The 15,184-nt window shown below is 48.2% G+C and overlaps 2 protein-coding genes across 2 annotated transcripts in view; both read left to right on the top strand.

Annotated features, from left to right (window-relative positions):
- Window positions 1-15,184, top strand: part of LOC148144600 (uncharacterized) — an 85,438-nt gene that overhangs the window by 62,883 nt on the left and 7,371 nt on the right. The gene's annotated exons all lie outside the window — the stretch shown is intronic.
- The window catches only part of LOC122543543 (uncharacterized), a 37,221-nt gene continuing 34,307 nt past the window's right edge, over window positions 12,271-15,184 (top strand). The window contains exon 1 of the mRNA XM_087974932.1: window positions 12,271-12,291. The gene's annotated coding sequence lies outside the window, so the exon portion shown is untranslated. The remainder of the gene's footprint in view (window positions 12,292-15,184) is intronic.

Genomic DNA, 15,184 nt, shown 5'->3' with positions numbered 1-15,184 from the left:
TATGCAGCACCTTAGCCACCTAGGGCATCACAGTAGCTCAGCACTGCCACTCACAGCACCAGGGCCCCAGGTTTGATCCCACTCTCAGGCGATTGTGCACATTCTCCTGTGTCTGTGAGGGCTTCCTCCGAGAGGTCAAAGTTTCTCCCAGAGTCCAAGGTGGAGTCAGAGAGATGTACAACATGGAAACAGGTCCAACCCGTCCATGCCAACCAGATATCCCAACCCAATCCAGGCCTACCTGCCAGCACTCAGCCCATATCCCTCCAAACCCTTCCTATTCATATTCCCATCCAAATGCCATTTAAATGTTGCAATTGTATCAGCCTCTTCCACTTCCTCTGGCAGCTCATTCCATACATGTACCACCCTCTGCGTGAAAAAGTTGCCCCTTAGATCTCTTTTATATCTTTCCCCTCTCACCCCAAACCAATGCCATCTAGTTCTGGACTCCCTGACCAGGGAAAAGACTTTGCCTATTTACCCTATCCATGCCCCTCATAATTTTGTAAACCTCTATAAGGTCACCCCTCAGTCTCTGACGCTCCAAGGAAAACAGCCCCAGCCTGTTCAGCCTCTCCCTATACCTCAAATCCTCCAACTCTGGCAACATCCTTGTAAATCTTTTCTGAACCCTTTCAAATTTCACAACATCTTTCCGATAGGCGATCAGAAATGCACGCAATATTCGAACAGTGACCTAACCAATGACCTCAACATGACCTCCCAACTCCTGTAATCAATACTCTGACTAATAAAGGAAAGCACACCAAACACCTTCTTCACTATCCTATCTACCTGAAACTCCACTTTCAAGGAGCTATGAACCTGCACTCCAAGGTCTCTTTGTTCAGCAACACTCCCCAGGACCTTACCATTAAGTGTATAAGCCCTGCTAAGATTTGCTTTCCCAAAATGCAGCACCTCACATTTATCTGTATTAAACTCCATCTACCACTTCTCAGCCCATTGGCCCATCTGTTCCAGATCCTGTTGTAATCTGAGGTAACCCTCTTTGTTGTCCACTACACCTCCAATTTTGGTGTCATCTGCAAACTTACTAACTGTACCAAGTGGCCTTGCTAAATTGATTTGATTTGATTTACTGTTACATGTACCTAAGTACAGTGAAATGCTTTGTTTGTGAGCAGTGCTGGCAGATCATAGTAAGCAAGGATGTACGGATCATAGAGTGAGAAAGAAACGTTGGACAGCCTCAGGCATACAGGTCACACCACACAGGACATGCACTGGCAAGATCAACATGAACAAGATCAGCATTTGTTTGAAGTCAGCAAAGTTCATAAAAACCTACAATGTGGAAACAGACCATTGGGCCCAACAAGTCCACACCGACCCTCCAAAGACTAACCCACCTAGAGTCATTTCCCTACCCTATTACTCTACATTTATCCCTGATTAATGCACCTAACCTACACACCCCAAACACAATGGGCAATTTAGCACAGCCAATTCACCTAACCTGCACATCTTTGGATTGTGGGAAGGAACTGAAGCACCCGGAGGAAACCCACGCAGACATGGAGGGAGAACGTGCAAACTTAACACAGACAGTCGCCCGAGGCTGGAATCGAACCTGGGTCCCTGGAGCTGTGAGGTAGCAGTGCTGACCACTGAGCCACCGTGCCGCCTAATAACAGCTAGGAAGAAGCTGTTCCTGAACCTGCTGGTGCGTAGGTTCAAGCTTCTGTATCTTCTGCCTGACAGAAGAGGTTTGAAGAGAGTGTGTTACTGGTGCGGGAGGGGTCTTTGATGATCTTAGGGCAGCCTTCCTGCAGCAACAAGTGTAGATGGAGTCTACGGATGGGAGGTTAGCTTTCATCATGGTCTGGGTTCTGCACAGAACCTTCCATAGTTTCTTCCAGCCCTGGTCAGAGCAACTGCCATACCAGACCATTATGCAACTGGACAGTATGCTTTCTATCATGCATCTATAAAAGTTGGTGAGGGTCCTTCTGGACATGCCAATTTTCCTGAGCTGCCTGAGGAAGAAGAGCCGTTGTGGTCCCTTCTTGACCATCGCATGTACGTGGGAAATCCAGGACAGTATGTTGGTTATTGTCACTTCTATGACCCTTTCAACCTCTGCTCCCTTGATGGAGAAAAGAGTGTTTCTGCTTCTTTCTTCCTGAAGTCAGTTCTTTAGTTTTGCCAACATTGAGAGAGAGATCGTTGTCATTGCACCACCTCACCAAGCCCTCTAACTCCTTTCTGTAATCTGACTCGTCATTGTTTGATATCCTTCCTACCACTGTGATGTCATCAGCAAACTTGTAGATGGCGTTTGTTCAGAATTTAGCTACACAGTCATGCAGGGGCAGGAAGTACAATAGAGGAGCTGAGAACGCATCCTTGGAGGGGGCCTCCGGTGTTGTGTGTTATTGTGGAGGTGGTGTCCATTTTCACTGATTGCGGTCTATGGGTCAGGAAGCTGAGGATCCAGTTGCAGAGATTAGAGCCGAGAGCAAGGTCACCAAATTTTGAGATCAGTCTGGAGAGAATCATGGTGTTGAAGGTGGAGCTGTAGCCAATGAGCAGGAGTCTGATCTAGCTGTCCTTGTTGCCAGATGTTTCAGTGAGGAGTGTGGGACCGAGGGAAATAGCATCCACTGCAGACCTGCTATATCGGTCGGCACATTGTAAGGAATCAGGGCCAGCTGGAGTTGATGTGACCCATGACCAGCCTCTCTGAGCGTAACAATTATGGAGGTCAGAGTTATTGGGTGGCAGTCATTATGACATGGGACCTGGGTTCAATCCCAGCCTGTGTGGAGTATGCATGTTCTCCCTTTCCCCCTAGCGCCCCAAGTCTGCATGGTTTTCCTCCGGGTGCTTCAGCTTCTTCCCACAATCAAAAGATGGGCAGTTTAGATGAATTCGCCATGCTGAATTTCCCATAGTGTTCAGGGATGTGCAGGTTAGGTGCATTAGTCAGGAGTAAATGAAGAGTAACGGGGTAGGGGAATGGGTCTGAGTGGGTTACTTTTCGAAGGGTCATTGTGGACTTGTGGGGCCAAATGGCTGTTTCCATTTGGCCCCACATCATACACATATTAAAAAGGTTTTCATGATTAAAGTGTAATTTTGTAACAACACACAATGCAGAAAAATAAGGAAAGCAAGGTTAAAAAGTTAAACAATACAGCGCTCACTAAAACGTGGAAAAACAAAGAAATATAGGGAGTCTGAACCTACCTTTGCAGAGTCCACTCCCTCCCCTGGACTTCAATTGCTCCAAGGAGCAAGTTCCAGCTTGAAGCTCACAGGAGAACTTCCGTGTTGTGATGTCAACAGTGGGGGGCGGGGTCTCTCCAGGGCAACCAGTCAGAATCGAGGTATTCGGTGGTGACGTCGGCAGGTTCCAAGCTGATTGCGTCTGCGCCCCGCGCGTTCCGGGGTTCAACGGTCACCTGCCGCGGAATCGACCAATGGAGGGCGCTGGAGGACCGGAAGAGGTCTGGTCCTGCTGTCAATCAAACCCCACAGTGCCTGGTTGGTCCAGGAGCTGCTGCTCCTGCTCCTCTCTCTCTCTGAATGAAGATTGAGCTTCACCCCAGACTGCAACTTCCTTCCTCTGTCCAAGATCTGTGAGAACAGCACTCTGTTTTCTCACCCTCGCCTTTCCCTTCCTTAGATACTTTCAAAACTGCTCTCAATATTGCAAATGCAGTGTGAAACAAGCCCTAGCAGGACATCGAACATTGCATTTGCCTCCCTACCTGCTAACCGAATCTGCATGTTAGATTAGATTAGATTAGATTAGATTAGATTATTTACAGTGTGGAAACAGGCCCTTCGGCCCAACAAGTCCACACCGACCCTCCGAAGAGCAACCCACCCAGACCCATTCCCCTACATTTACCCCTTCATCTAACACTATGGGCAATTTAGTATGGCCAATTCACCTGACCTGCACATCTTTGGACTGTGGGAGGAAACCGGAGCACCCGGAGGAAACCCACGCAGATACGGGGGAGAACGTGCAAACTCCACACAGACAGTCGCCTGAGTCTGGAGGGCAGGAATTGGTGAAGAATAGACAAAGCATCTCCGCTTAGTCTTAGAGCAGAGCTGGAATCTATTAGTTGGCCTCCCCAGCCATTCACCCACATTGTCCAGCAACTATGACGACTGGAGTCCTCCAAACCTTAGATCCATTTGAAAGCCTTCTCCCCTTTGTTCTTGAAGGTGCAGTCCTCAGACTGGTGCAGCCTGGGTGTCATTCCTATATCCCTTGTGCCCCAGCCAAGCTCCCACCCTGGGCTTGCAAGCACAATTGTCTGCACAAGTATGAGTTGTATCTTGAGAGCTTCTGTTTGACGTCAGTCTGGTAAACCACTGCTAAGGGTCAGATCAGTGTCTACGCCAGCACAAGAGTTCAGTGGATATTTGTTAGAAGCTTGTTTTGGACATTGCTTTTCCCAGGTTCTGGGGTGCACACAAACTATAGTTCATGTGTACAAGGGGTGGAGGAATTGTAAGACATGCTGGTAGTGAGAGATATAAGAAGTTGGGAGAAAGTGTATGGAGCGCACATGTCTGCATAGACCAATTGGGCAAAATGGCTTGCTTGTTTAATTGTAGATTGAATGCTTAGTGTTGCATTTGCTGAGATGTTGGATAGGTGTAGATTCATTAGATTAGATTAGATTACTTACAGTGTGGAAACAGGCCCTTCGGCCCAACAAGTCCACACCGACCCGCCGAAGCGTAACCCACCCATACCCTTACATTTACCCCTTACCTAACACTACGGGCAATTTAGCATGGCCAATTCACCTGACCTGCACATCTTTGGACTGTGGGAGGAAACCGGAGCACCCGGAGGAAACCCACGCAGACACGGGGAGAACGTGCAAACTCCACACAGTCAGTCGCCTGAGGCGGGAATTGAACCCGGGTCTCTGGTGCTGTGAGGCAGCAGTGCTAACCACTGTGCCACCCACAGAGAGGCAAAGTGAAATTTTATTCTTTAAACACGACATTCTGGACTACTATATTGGTGAACAGACAAGGAAAGCAAACGATTTGTGTTCAATCTGTCCGGGCTTGGCCTCATCTGGAGCATTGTGTTCAACTTTGGCCCCTACACTTGGGAAGATTGTAAAATCATCAGCGAGGGTACAGAGAAGATTCATGAGAATGCTACCAGCCCCGAACTTTAGTTATGTCGAAAGATTAAAGAAATTGGGACTTCTGTCCTTTTTTAGAGGAGAGAAGATTTGATAGAGGGTGCCCAAAATCATGAGGGGTTTTAGAAACCTTTCCCCATTGGTATAAGGATCGAGAACAGAAGGATGTACTAATTAACAAAAAATATTATCTTTCGCACCGTGGTGCGAATGCATAGCATGGAATCAAAGTCAATTAAAGCTTCAAAAGAGAATGGAACACTATAATGAAAAGGAAAAATTGCGAGGCTATGGGGAAACGGCAAGGGAGTGAGCGTCAATGGGTGAGTGGCTGCTTCGGAGGGTAGGGGTGAGGGTTGATTTGACCTCCTGCAACCATTTACTGATTTATGTTAACCTTTGGAGATTCCTGAACTAGGACTCCTATTCATATCCAAATTGCATCTCTCAATCTTTTTCCCGTGAGTCTGTGTCAAATGTTGTTAAAAAGTAAATTAAGTACTTTTAGTGTGTTAAATTTAAACTGCCTGAGACGAGTGGGACTGGTTTAGTTTAGGAATCCTGGTCAGCATGGACGAGTTGGACCTGTGCTGTATGCCTCCGTGACACTAAGAACTAGAAGTGATCTTAATGAAACCAGTAGAATTCTGAAAGGGGCTTGACAGGATAGATGCAGATAAAATGTTCCTTCGTGGGGGGCAGTCATAGAACTCAAACAGCGTAGAAGCAGACCATTCAGCCTGTCCAATCCACACCAACCCTCCGAAAAGCATCTTACCCCAAACTCAACCCCCCAACCCATATATCATGTGGCCAATCCATCCTAATCTGCATATCTTTGGACTGTGGGAGGAAACCAGAGCCCCCAGAGGAAACCCATGCTGACATGGGGCGGGGAGAAGAAAATGCAAACTACACACAGACAGTCATCTGAGGGTCCATGGCGCTGTGAGGCAGCAGTGCTAAGCACTGAGCCACCCAGGTCTGTCAATCGACATGAATTAACACTTTTAGGGGAGTGGGGAGGGAGGATATTAGGTACAAAGTGAGAATGGTAGGCGAGTGTGTGGAATGGAGATGAACAGGGAAGGAGTGAGGCAGTTCTGAATTTCAGTCCTGTGCTGAGTGTGTTTGACTTGTGGAATCTCCTTTTACAGGATATGAGAAAGGGAGGCTTTGCGGGACGAAATCTCAAACCAAACGTCACATCACTATCTGACTGAGGGGCCTGAATCATTGGCACACACATAGTTTTTGAAGTTTTGAATCTAACAGGAACAAGTATGTGTGGTCTGTCTATTTGCAAAGGTTTCAGACATTAGTGTGACTGTGGGAGAGAGTGTCCCAGTGAACTGACTGTGGGAAAAGCTTTTTACAGTTACACAGGAATAAAAACACACCATTCACAGCGGCAGGAGACCGAATACATTCTGTGTGTGGTTGGTCTTTTAACCGATTGTCAACGCTGGGGAGATGGAGAGGATTCCCATGTCATGGAGAAGCCATGGAAATGCGGAGACTGTGGGAAGGAATTCAAATTCCCGTCTTTGTTGGAAAGCCATTGCCGCAGTCACACTGGGGAGCGGCCGTTCACCTGCCCGGTGTGTGGGAAGGGCTTTGTTCACTTGTCCACCCTGGTGACTCACCGGAGGGTCCATACTGGGGAGAGGCCATTCACCTGCCCCGAGTGCAGTAAGGGCTTCACTGATTCGTCCGGGATGCTGAGGCACCGGCGGGTCCACACCAGGGAGTGTCCGTTCACCTGCTCCGTCTGCGGGAAGGGGTTCAGCCAGTCATCCGCCCTGCTGATGCACTGGCGCATCCACACTGGGGAGAGGCCATTTTCCTGCTCTGAGTGCGGCAAGGGCTTCACCGATCCTTCCAGCCTGCAGAAGCACCGGGGAGCGGCCATTCACATGCTCCGTGCGCGGGAAGGGTTTCAGTCAGATCTCCAGCCTGCAGAGACACCAGCAGCTCCACAGCTGGGAGAGGGCAGTTAGCTGCTCTTAGTGTGGGAAAGGGATTCAGTCAGACTCCCCTGAGACACTGAATCGATTCTGTGACCGTGTGGGTTTTAATTGGATCAGTGTTTAAGAGGGGGAATTGTGGTCCCGGTAACGTGTTTCGATGCCTATATTGAATGAACTTCCAGAGGAAGTGGTGGATGCGGGTACAGTTACAATGTTTAAAAGACATTTGGATCAGTAAATGAATAGGGAAAGATTTGGAGGGACATGGGCCAGGAGCAGGCAGGTGGGACTAGTTAATCTGGGATTATGGTCAGCATGGACTGGTTGGACCGAAGGGTCTGTTTCCACACTATGTGACTCTATGACTACCTTAGCGAACATGGCATTTTAAGTGCACAATCAGTTATGAGAGTCCCTACCTTCACCACCCTCTCAGTTCCTTAATTCGACCACCCTCAGGTGGTCAGATCCCCTCTGAACTACTTACTCCTGACCTTCAACTTGTGCCCTCTGATCTTCAAAAGATTCTCACAGTGTACTCCGTCTGTGCCTCCCTGAATTTTGCACACCTCAGTCAGATCCCCCCCACGGCCTCCTCTGCTCCAGGGTAAACAAACCCAGCCTATCCAGCCCCCCCTCATAACTGAGACTTTCCATCCCAAGCAACAGCTGGTGAATCTCCTCTGCACCCTCTCCAGTTCAATCACGTCCTTCTGATAGTGTGGCAACCAGAGCTCTGCACGTCAATGTTTTAGAGTAAAAGAGTCCTACAACATGGAGACAGACCCTTTGGCCCCAGCTGATCCCTGTTGACTAAAATATCATCTGCGCTAAGTCCATTTCCCTGGACTTGGCCTATATCCTTCTAAACCTTTGTGTTTGTCCAAATGCCTTTTAAATGTTGTTAATGTACCTGCCTCAACCACTTCCACTTCCATATGCATACCACTCTGCGTAAAAAAACAAAAGAGTCCCCCTAAGGTTCCCTTTTATTCTTTCCCCTCTTTCACCTTAAACTGATGCCCTTTAAGTCCTCGATTCCCCAACCCTGGGAAAAAGACTGAGTGCATTCACCCAATCCATGCCTCTCGTGATTTTATATATTTTTAATGAGATCTCCAACCCCCCCCCCCCCAGTTGTGACGCGATTTCCTTGCTTCCAAGCCCTGGTTAATGAAGACAAGCATCCCCTCTGCCTTCCTCACCCCCCTTTTTACCTGTACTGACACCTTCAGTGATCTCTGGACTTGGACACCAAGGTCCCTTTATTCCTCATCACTCTGCAGGGACCAGTTACTTATTGCGTATTTCCTTCCCTTATTAAATTTCCCAGAATGCCTCGAGATTAAATTCCATCACTCTGCCCTTTTTAACCAGCTGATCGATATCAGACTGTCGACCATCCTCTTCACTATCAACACCACCACCTTTCCAGCAGTTACTTCTGAACAGAGGGGGGGAGGGGGCAGCACTGTCTCCAGCTGAGGAGTGGGAATGGGGTGGGGAGGAAAGTTTGCAAGCTCCCTTTCCTTTATTTTTTTTCCCCCCAGTCAATGCAGTTTGAGTTTGTTAAAACAAGAAAAGAAACACAGGGTTTAATTGTAACTTGACACTCACTGAAACTTCGTTCTCCCTCCAATGTCTTGAGAGTAAAACACTTTTTACCGCCCCACAAATGGGAAATACAGGGAGTTGTGGGGCTGGTATCTGTTGTTATTTTGTGACCTATCCCAAGTGAAATTTATCCTCTGCGCAAGCATGGGTGAACAGCCTGTTTTTTGTGCTTTGTGGGAGATCAGGCTAGCAGCTCCTAAATCCTTATGTTAAGCCACAGAGTAAATTGTAGATCAGCAAACGTAATTTGAGAGTAGTACTAGCAGCCGTGATGATCCTGTTGGGTCAACAGAGAGAGAGAGGGAGGATGTCACATCTCAAGAGCAGACAGAACAGTTGTTAGTACTGGTGGATGAACTGTTCAACCTCCTCGTGGGAGCACGAAGAAGGGCTTATGCCCGAAACGTCGATTCGCCTGTTCCTTGGATGCTGCCTGACCTGCTGCGCTTTTCCAGCAACACATTTTCAGAACAGTTGTTATGCTTGTTCATCAGTTGAATTGGTTCAGATGAGACCAGATGCTGCTTTTAACGGATCATAATTAAACACTACAAAGGAACACCTTAAATTCAAGGAATGTTGTAAGGGCAAATCGAACAGTAAGCTTGAAGAGACAGGTTCTTCCATTTCTATCCTTGGGTGACCCAAATGAGATATTTTTAATGATAGTTGCATAATGATCTTCCTGCTGAATCTTTTTTAGGGCAAACAGTTTCTGGTAGGACAGTTCCTGTACACTGACTGACCCTCTGCACCCCCAGTCTTTCTCTTCCTCCCCACCCACTGTACCCCAGTCTTTCTCTCCTCCCTACTCTCTGTCTCCCTATCTGTTTTGTCTCTTTACAGACCTCCCACCGCATCCTTACTCGTCCCTCGAGCTCTCTTTGGTCACTGTATCAAGCCCGTCTAAGAAGAGAGAGAGAGAATGGATAGTCATGATTCTACCTGGGAAAGTTTGCGGGGATGGGGTGGGTGAGAAATGGCTGATCTTTAAACCTGAGAATAGCTAAAATGATCTATTCAGAAACATCGTTAAAGTTCAATTTTTTAAAGTAAGCTGCAGACATCTTTCTGAAACTTGTAATTAAATATGCTCAGGGCAGGCTGTGAGGGGTGAATGGCCTATTCCTAATCTTGTGAAATTAGTTTTGAATATGTAGAAATAGTCATAGAGTTGTAGAGCACTGAAACAAACCCTTCGGTCCACATTAACCTAATATCATAAATTAATCTGGTGTCCCATTTGCCAGCATTATGGCTCATATCTTTTTCAGAGCTGAAAATGTGTTGCTGGAAAAGCGCAGCAGGTCAGGCAGCATCCAAGGAACAGGAGAATCGACGTTTCGGGCATAAGCCCTTCTTCAGGAATGAGGAAAGTGTGTCCAGCAGGCTAAGATAAAAGGTAGGGAGGAGGGACTTGGGGGAGGGGCTTTGGAAATGCGATAGGTGGAGGGAGGTCAAGGTAAGGGTGATAGGCCGGAGTGGGGTGGGGGCGGAGAGGTCAGGAAGATGATTGCAGGTTAGGAAGGCGGTGCTGCGTTCGAGGGATTTGACTGAGACAAGGTGGGGGGAGGGGAAATGAGGAAACTGGAGAAATCTGAGTTCATCCCTTGTGGTTGGAGGGTTCCAAGGCAGAAGATGAGGCGCTCTTCCTCCAACCGTCGTGTTGCCATGGTCTGGCGATGGAGGAGTCCAAGGACCTGCATGTCCTTGGCGGAGGGATGGTTGGGTTGGTTGGTCCGTGTGTCCCAGAGGTGTTCTCTGAAACGTTCCGCAAGTAGGCGGTCTGTCTCCCCAATATAGAGGAGGCCACATCGGGTGCAGCGGATGCAATAGATGATGTGTGTGGAGGTGCAGGTGAATTTGTGGCAGATATGGAAGTGTCCCTTGGGGCCTTGGAGGGAAGTAAGGGGGGAGGTGTGGCCGCAAGTTTTGCATTTCTTGCGGTTGCAGGGGAAGGTGCCGGGAGTGGAGGTTGGGTTGGGGGGGGGGGTGTGGACCTGACGAGGGAGTCACGGAGGGAGTGGTCTTTTCGGAACGCTGATAGGGGAGGGGAGGGAAATATATCACTGGTGGTGGTGTCCGTTTGGAGGTGGCGGAAATGGCAGCGGATGATACGTTGTACGTGGAGGTTGGTGGGGTGGTAGGTGAGCACCAGTGGGGTTCTGTCCTGGTGGCGGTTGGAGGGGCGGGGCTCAAGGGCAATAGATGATGTGTGTGGAGGTGCAGGTGAATTTGTGGCGGATATGGAAGTGTCCCTTGGGGCCTTGGAGGGAAGTAAGGGGGGAGGTGTTGGCGCAAGTTTTGCATTTCTTGCGGTTGCAATAGATGATGTGTGTGGAGCATCCGCTGCACCCAATGTGGCCTCCTCTATATTGGGGAGACAGGCCGCCTACTTGCGGAACGTTTCAGAGAACACCTCTGGGACACCCGGACTAACCAACCCAACCACCCCGTAGCCCCACACTTTAACTCCCCCTCCCACTCCACCAAGGACATGCAGGTCCTTGGACTCCTCCATCGCCAGACCATGGCAACACGACGGTTGGAGGAAGAGCACCTCATCTTCTGCCTGGGATCCCTCCAACCACAAGGGATGAACTCGGATTTCTCCAGTTTCCTCATTTCCCCTCCCCGCACCTTGTCTCAGTCAAATCCCTCGAAATCAGCACCGCCTTCCTAACCTGCAATCTTCTTCCTGACCTCTCCGCCCCCACCCCACTCCGGCCTATCACCCTCACCTTGACCTCCCTCCACCTATCGCATTTCCGACGCCCCTCCCCCAAGTCCCTCCTGTCTACCTTTTATCTTAGCCTGCTGGACACACTTTCCTCATTCCTGAAGAAGGGCTTATGCCCGAAACGTCGATTCTCCTGCTCCTTGGATGCTGCCTGACCTGCTGCGCTTTTCCAGCAACACATTTTCAGCTCTGATCTGCAGCCCTCACTTTCTCTCATATCTTTTTCAACCTTTCCTATTCATGAACCCATCCAGATGCCTTTTAAATGTTGTAATGGTAGCAGTCTACAACACTTCTTTTGGCAGTTCGTTCAATACACTCACCACCGTCTGCGTGAAAAAGTTACACCTCAGATCCCTTTTAAATCTTTCTCCTCTCACCCTAAACCTATGTCTTCTCGTTTACGACTCCCCTACCCTGGGGAAAAGTTATACCAAAGTTGAGCAGCCGGACTAAATGCAAAAGGCATAAAATGTCGAGGCATTTGGACACTTAAAATATGTCAGTAACACAAGCATCGCCACAGAATACTGCGCATGCTTCTCGGTGTCAGCAAGAACAGCGCATGTTCGCCGGTGTCAGCAAAAGAGTGCGCATGCTCTTCGCTGTCCGCTGGAACGGCTCTTTCGATGGACCAATGGAAAGCCCTGGAGGACCGGAAGGAGTCTGGTCCTCCTGCGAATGACAGCCACCCGATTGTCTGAATGCGGAAGTTGGACCATGAGCTTCTGAAGCTGCTGCTCCTGCTCCTCTCTCTCTGAATGAAGATTGAGCTTCACCCCAGACTGCAACTTCCGTCCTCTGTCCAACATCGGTGAGCACAGCACTTACTTTTCTCAGCCTCCCATCTTCCCTTTTTTTTATACGTTCTGCGGTTCAATTGTTGACTTGCGGCGAGAAAGGGAGTGAATCCAGGGAGGGAGACAGACAGACTCAGGAAAAGTTGGTCCAGGTCTGTGTCTCAGTTGGCGAGCACATGGCAAATGCAGTACCACAGGGTGAACTTATAGCCTTTGCTGTGGGGGGAAAAGAAAAAGCAGAAGGGAGGTGCATTGTTTAAATGGTGATATGTTGAGATGTGGGGAATGTGAGGACTGCAGATGTTGTTGGAGGTTAGAATTGAAAAGTAGGGGCTGGAAAAGCACAGCTGGTCAGGTAACATTCGAGGAGCAGGGAAGGTGACTTTTCAGGCACGAGCCCTTCATCAGGAATGATGTGTGGATGTACAAAGGGGCCTCAATGTCCTTCTGAACCAGTCAATGCAAGTTGTCAGACAGGTTCAGCGAGCAATGAGCTTAAAAACGTGTTGCTGGAAAAGCGCAGCAGGTCAGGCAGCTTATGCCCAAAACGTCGATTCTCCTGTTCCCTGGATGCTGCCTGACCTGCTGCGCTTTTCCAGCAACACATTTTTAAGCTCTGATCTCCAGCATCTGCAGTCCTCACTTTCTCCTCAGCAAGCAATGAGCAAGGCAAGTGGTATATCACCAATAGGAATTGAGTTCAGAAGTGGGGATGTCTTCCTGCAGTTTGGGGGCATTGAATATTTTAAAGACTGGGTTCATCTGATTTTTGAACAACAAAGAAATGGATTGTTATGGGGGAAGGCAAGAAAATGTCTTTAAGACCATTACAGAACAGTTACAGAGTCATACAGCACAGAAACAGACCCTTCAGTCCACTATGTTCTCAAACTAAACTAGTCCCATCTGCCTGTGTTTGACCCATATCCCTCCGAAACTTTCTCTATTCATGTACTTATTAGATTAGATTCCCTACAGCGTGGAAACAGGCCCTGCAGCCCAACAAGTCCACACCGACCCTCCAAAGAGTAACCCACCCCACTCTGACTAAAACACCTGACACCGTGGGCAATTTAGCGTGGTCAATTCACCTGACCTGCACATCTTTGGACTGTGGGAGGAAACCGGAGCACCCGGAGGAAACCCATGCAGTCACGGGGAGAATGTGCAAACTCCACACAGATAGATGCCCGAAGGTGGAATCGAACCTGGGGCCCTGGTGCTGTGAGGTAACAGTGCTAACTACTGAGCCACCGTGTCGTCCTTATCCAAATGTCTTTTAAATGTTGTGACTGTACCTGTATCCACCACTTCCTCTGGATATTCATTCCACCACACAAACCACTCTGTGTAAAAACAAAAACAAATTGTGTGCCTCATCTTTCCCCTCTCTCCATCAAAATTTGCTCTCTAATCTTAAAACCCCCACCCTAGGGAAAGGATGCCCCCTGTTCACCTCATCTATACCCCTTATGATTTTATAATCCTGTGTAAGGTCACCTCTCAACCTCCTAAACTCCAGTGAAAAAAATCCCACTCTATCCACCTCAATGTAGGAATTCCTGAAGAAGGGCTCATGCCCGAAACGTCGATTCTCCTGCTCCTTGGATGCTGCCTGACCTGCTGCGCTTTTCCAGCAACACATTTTCAGCTCTGATCTCCAGCATCTGCAGTCCTCACTTTCTCCTCCAATGTAGGTATAATCATATCCAGTTATGATCTCTTCAATGCTGGTGCAGGCTCGAAAGACCAAATGGGAGAAAATGAGGTCTGCAGATGGCTGGCGGTCAGAGTCGAGACGGTGAAGGGCTCTGGCCTGAAACATCAATTCTCCTGCTCCTTAGATGCAGTCTGACCAGTTGCGCTTTTCCAGCAACACACTCTCAACAAAAGACCAATATCTGGATTGCTCCCAGAGCTACGAGCTAGTGAGGGCAGGAATAGGAGGATAGAGCAGATGAATGCATGGCTGAGGAGAAGGATGGGAGAAGGATTCACATTTTTGGATCATTGGAATCTCTTTTGGGGTAGAATTGACCTGTACAAGAAGGATGGATTGCACCTAAATTGGAAGGGGACTAATATGCTGGCAGGGAAATTTGCTAGAACTGCTTGGGAGGATTTAAACTAGTAAGTGGGGGGGAGTGGGACCCAGGGAGATAGCGAGGAAAGATAGCAATCTGAGACGGGTACAGCTGAGAACAGAAGTGAGTCAAACAGTTGGGCAGGCAGGGACAAGGTAGGACTAATAAATTAAACTGCATTTGCTTCAATGCAAGGGGCCTAACAGGGAAGGCAGATGAACTCAGGGCATGGTTAGGAACATGGGACTGGGATGTCATAGCAATTACAGAAACGTGGCTCAGGGATGGGCAGGACTGGCAGCTTAATATTCCCAGGATACAAATGCTACAGGAAGGATAGAAAAGGAGGCAAGAGAGGAGGGGGAGTGGCATTTTTGATAAGTGATAGTATTACAGCTGTGCTGAGGGAGGATATTCCCAGAAATACATCCAGGGAAGTTATTTGGGTGGAACTGAGAAATAAGAAAGGGATGATCAGCTTATTGGGATTGTATTATAGACCCCCCCAATAGTCAGAGGGAAATTGAGAAACAAACTTGTAAAGGGATCTCAGCTATTTGTAAGAATAATAGAGAAGTTATGGTAGGGGATTTTAACTTTCCAACCATCGACTGGGACTGCCATAGTGTTAAGGGTTTAGATGGAGAGGAATTTAAGTGCATACAAGACAATTTTCTGATTCAGTATGTGGATGTACCTACTAGAGAAGGTGCAAAACTTGACCTGCGACCGTAATTCTATTAGTTTTAAAATAGTGATGGAAAAGGATAGATCAGATCTAAAAGTTGAAGTTCTAAATTGGAGAAAGGCCAATTTTGACGGT

Source organism: Chiloscyllium plagiosum, unplaced genomic scaffold, assembly GCF_037043375.1.
Source record: "Chiloscyllium plagiosum isolate Xiang-an unplaced genomic scaffold, Cpla_swu_hap1 HiC_scaffold_27, whole genome shotgun sequence".
In the NCBI taxonomy this organism is placed as follows: Eukaryota; Metazoa; Chordata; class Chondrichthyes; order Orectolobiformes; family Hemiscylliidae; genus Chiloscyllium; species Chiloscyllium plagiosum.
Note: the sequence above shows the minus strand (reverse complement) of the source record. Positions and strands in the feature narration are given on the sequence as shown.